At 36.3% G+C, this 5,236-nt stretch overlaps 1 protein-coding gene across 1 annotated transcript in view; it reads right to left on the minus strand.

Moving 5' to 3' along the window:
* ACAP2 (ArfGAP with coiled-coil, ankyrin repeat and PH domains 2) overlaps positions 1 to 5,236 on the minus strand; it is a 188,410-nt gene that overhangs the window by 154,467 nt on the left and 28,707 nt on the right. The gene's annotated exons all lie outside the window — the stretch shown is intronic.

The following is a 5,236-nucleotide window of genomic DNA, read 5'->3' on the forward strand; positions in this document are numbered from 1 at the left end:
AGTCTGCGACTCATCTACAACTCTATGGCACTTAACAAAAAGAACAACAAAGACTTTAAAATTTTTTATTAATTTCAATGAAAATTTAGAGACTTTGGATCTCCATTCATTCATTGTTTCACTTAACAACAAAGACTTCATACTCTCAACAAAGTAATTTGAATAACAGAATAGGCTTACAAAAAATAATCTGTAACTATGGCTAAGAAATTTTTAGTTTAAAAGTTTCAGTTGCTGGTTTAGGTTTTGTTAGTTAGAGGGTTTTTTCCTCCTCAATACTTTAATAATGTTCTACTGTCTCCTCAGTTCCTTGTTTCCAATAAGAAATTGGCTGGCATCTTTACTCATTTCTCTGAACTCAACATGTCTTTAACTTACTCTATTACTGATTTTGAGCAATTTAATTATTATTTAACTTGGTATAAATCTCCTTATAATTCTTGACCATGGTATCTATTGAGCTTCTCTCATCTTTAATTTCTCAGCAAATTTGGATAACTTATTTCTTTAAATATGTCTTTCATCTTACTTTGGAGATTCAAATGCATAATGAAGTCGCACAGCTCTTTTCATTTTTCAAGCTATTTGGAGTATTCTTCCTCCCAATGTCTTCATTCAGTCACTCACACCTTTCATTTTATAATAATTACAATTTCTAATACTATTATTTACTATGTCCTATTGAAACCTCCCTTTACTATTATTTTATCCTCACATTCATCCATCTTTCCTTCAGAAATATCTAATCTGCTATGCTGGTCTAATTTCCTTTTCATCTCAGATACCGTATTTTTCATTCTGGGAGTCCACTGTGGGACATTTTTACATTTTACATTTTTACACATGATCTTTCATGTCCCTACTTTTTAAAGAGCTCATGCTCTTTGGCTAGATGCCAGACATTACGAATTTTACCTTTCTGAGTGCTAGACAGATTATCTAGTAGTGAGGTTGGTTCTGTCAATTCTGGCTCATACGCTTTGTTCTAGGATATACTTACTTATGAACAGTATGATTCTTTTGGATTTTATTTTAATGATTTGTTAGCTGCCTCTGGAAAGGTGCTTGATCTAAAGTAAATTATCTCCCACTATAAGGTAAGATCTACCAGAGTATTCTACCCAACATTCTATGCATTCATTCTATCTGGTAGAGTCATTCTTATTCTTGGGCATGTAAATGATAGACACTATTCCCTTTAATCTTTTCTAATGGTTCCTTGCCTGATCTAAGGTACTTTTCTTGAATGCTTGAACATTGCTTTTAACATTCAATTGGCAGGTCTTTGTGATTCTATGCAGTGCTCTCAAGTGTGCATACTATCTTGTGAATCCCTGGTCTCCCCAAGCAGTATCTTTCCATAAGGATTTACAGCATCAGAAATCTGACAGTAGGTCATTATGAATAAGAATCAATCCAACAGCAGTAGGCTTGGTTTAGAGGTTAATCTCCCCAGAGAAGCCTTAGTGGCACAACTACTAGGTATTCAACTATTAAATGAAAGGACAGTGTTTCAAACCCACCAGCTGCTCCATGGGGAAAAGATGTAGCACTCTGTTTCCATAAATATTCACAGCATTAACCAAATGGCGGCAGTTCTACTGCAATCCACAGGATGGATATGAACTGGAATTGATCTCATGGCAACAGGCTTTAGTTTAGAGTTTTAGTCTCCCTAGAATCTCAGTTTCATTTCCTCAACTCTTAAGATTCATCAGTTACACTTGAGTGCCTCTCTTTGTAACCTAAAGCTTCTGTCAATGCAGTAAGGATGAATAACCATGAGGCTTATCTCATTTGTTTCTCGTCTCAAGAATAATTGGTTTTGCTGACTGATGTTCCAGTGTCTTGGGAAACCCTTTGTCATTTATTTTTCCTGGTCTTTTCAGGGTTTTGGCTTGCTTTGGTTTTTGCTATTTCAGGTGGGAGGGTCAAACTAGTTCCTATTTACATCATCTTGGTCAGAAGAAGCCATCTAATCTAGGCTCCTGAAAGATCGAAAAGAAAAGGTGTAAAAAAAAGACAAGAAAAAAAAAAAGGTGTAAAAAAGAAGCTGCAAATGTCCACAGGTAGGGAAACACTAAATATCACATGAACAGAAAATAAGAATCACAAAGAAAGAAGGTTTCTCTCATTTTTATTCAAACAGCCCTCTTTGTTAAACTTTAATTTCTCTATTTTTGAAAGAAATAATTCTTTTAACCATACTTTATAATCATGAAGGGAGCTCTGATTGCTTAGAGGTAAGGAGATGTGCTGCCGAAACAACAGTACACCGTACAGATCCACCAGCTGCTCTGCAAGAGAAAAACAGGCAATTGTTTTCTACGCAGTTAACTCACCCTGAACACTTGCTGCAGGGTCAGCTATGGGTCAGTTCCAATTTGATGGAACAAAAACACAAAATAATGAAGATGGTACAGGACGGGATAGGGTTCAGATCTGTTGTTCCCAAGGTCACTGTGAGTCTTTCTTTTTAAATTTTATTATCATTAATTTTAATGAAAATTTACGAAGACTTTGGATTTCCATTTATTCATTGTTGCACTTTTCTCCCTGCCCATCCCTCCCCTCCAGTTCATACCTCTCTTTGAAAAGTAAAAGAAAAATTCTTTCACTGTTGTAAAATCCCTCCCCCAAAGTCCACTCCACCATGCAGCCTTCATTCTGGACTCCTGTCATGACAATAATACCTAATCACATATCCCTTTTAAACAGTTCTCTCCCTCATCTGTTTCAATGCAGGATACATTATTTATCCCATCTTTCTCAGTCTTCCCCAAACCCCAATGTCAATCTTGTTTTACAACAGGGGCACAATGCAGTATTTGTCCTTTTGTGACTGAGATATTTCACTCAGCATAATGTCCTCCAGGATCACCCATTTTTAATAATATTGCATGAATTCCTTGTTTGTCAGAGCAGCATAGCATTCCATTGTGTGAATATACCATAGCTTCTCCAGCCATTCATTTGTTGATAGGCACTTGGGTTGTTTCCATCTCTGCTATTGGGAACAAAGCCTCAATAAACATGGGTGTTCATATTATCTGCTTGGGTGGCAGTTATGGTCTCTTTGGGGTATATTTCCAGTAGTGGAATTGCTCGGTCAAATGGTATCTCTATTTGCAACTTTTTGAGAAAGCGCCATACCGCCTTCCACAGTAGTTGCACCATTTTCCACTTCCACCAACAGTGAATAAGGGTCCAGTTTCTCCACAACCTCACCAGCATTTGTTGTTGGCTGTTCTGTTAATTTTTGCTATTCTTACTAGATCTTGACATATCTAGCAAGAACATATAATGAATACTATGTATAACACAATTGTATACATAGCCAATATTATCCAACCTCAGAGTCAAAAAGGGAAAGATAGGGACTAGAGTGAAACAGAAAGCTTGTGCCACAAATGAGAAAAGCTGACCCTGCTTCACTCCAAAAAGAAGGCAGAATCAACACAGATGATAGACTAGGAATCCATGTATGTATCTAGTTTTAACAATATGCAGATCAACACAATGCAAAATACAATTATGTCACTGGGCTAATTATGACGGGGTTTGACAATTTGCAATTTCTGATACCCATCACAGCCATGGCCACTGAGTTTATTACAGTTCATAGTGAGCGTGTAGGACACGCAGAACAACTGCCTCTTGGGTTTTCAAGGTAATTTGCCTCTATGAAAGTAGACTGCCTCATCTTTCTCCCCGAAAAGAGCTTGCTGGTTCAAAATGCCAACCTTTTTCTGATTCACAGTCAACTACCTCAACCACATTGCCACCAGAGCTCCTTAAACTCTGATAAAAAGGAACTAAATAAGATTAATAAAGCTGACCCAACAGACATAAAGATATCATTTAAAATATACTAGTTCTATTTATCCTAAGCACTTTAATAAATCATTGATTAACACACAAAGAAAATTTGGGAATTTCATAAAATAGAAACTGAACTGATCACACTGGCTAATCATAATAAAATGAAATTAAAAGTAAGAGATGTGAAATCCTGAAGGCAAGCGGTTCAAATCCACCAGATGCTCCACTGGAGAAGGAGGGACAATCTCTTCCTGTGCCAATCAGATCTTGATTCGACGGTACACAACAAGAAAAGGGGGGAAAAGAGATGGAAATAAAAAAGGATGACTTAGGAATTGTTTTAATTCTCTCATAAACAATCATTGTGCTGAAAAGAAAATGAAACTATACACCAACAATATAAGTGATATTACAAAAATATCTTACATCAAAAATTATGAAATCCAGCAAAGGTAAATACAAAGGAAAATCTACCTGTTAAGTCTTCATACTGAAAAATGAAAGAATGTAAAGGACTTTGTAATTAGGTTTGTTTGAGTTTTACAGAAAAAAAAAAGGAAGAGAAATAATGACTAAAACTCTGATGGTTTGTTTTTGTTGTATACCATCAAGTATATCATAGCTGACCCTCCAAGCAGGTTTTCAGAGACAGAAAATTTAGAAAAAAATAGAAACAGAATTATGATGACTATAGCTCTGGTGGTTTATTAGAAAGGAATTGCACTGCTAACACAAAGCTACATGGTTCAAATCTATTAGCTGCTCTGCAGAAGAAAGATCTCCTCCCATGCAATTTACTATCTCTGAAAACATGCTGGGATCATTTTCAACTCAATGGTACTCAACAACGAAGCAGATTATTAAGGAAAAGCAGAAATTATATATAAACTCAAGACAGGGCTGAAGGGGGAGATAATGAAAGCAAATGTCTTAGGATACTATGTTGTTGTTTTGTGCCATTGAGTTGGAACCAAGCCATGGCTGACCCTTCAGCAGGTTTTCAAAGAAAATTAATCGCAAAGGAGGAGACTGCCCATCCTTCTCCCGCAGAGCAGCTTGTGGATTCGAAGCATGTGCCTTTGGATTGTAGTGCAGCTTCTTGCCACCAAAATAAAATGGAGAATGCATCCATTTACAAAAGGAAAACTCTAGAAGACTTTTTTGGTATAATTTTTTATTGTATAAATTTGAACGTCTGAGTACAATGGGCATTTTCAGTAAATTACCAAAGATTGACAATCAGAAAAGTCTAGGTGAGTTATATAAAGATGGCAAGAACAAATAATTCCAATGAATCTAAATGTCACTGGTGGTAGTCTACAGCAAGTAAACTGTGATGCCAAAAAAAGACCTCACCTCTCTAGCAATCTGACTTTCTGGGAGAAAGATAGGGAGTTTCCTTCTCTTAAGATTA

Source organism: Elephantulus edwardii, unplaced genomic scaffold (genome assembly GCF_000299155.1).
Source record: "Elephantulus edwardii isolate Elephantulus edwardi_28Jun2011 unplaced genomic scaffold, EleEdw1.0 scaffold00032, whole genome shotgun sequence".
In the NCBI taxonomy this organism is placed as follows: domain Eukaryota; kingdom Metazoa; phylum Chordata; class Mammalia; order Macroscelidea; family Macroscelididae; genus Elephantulus; species Elephantulus edwardii.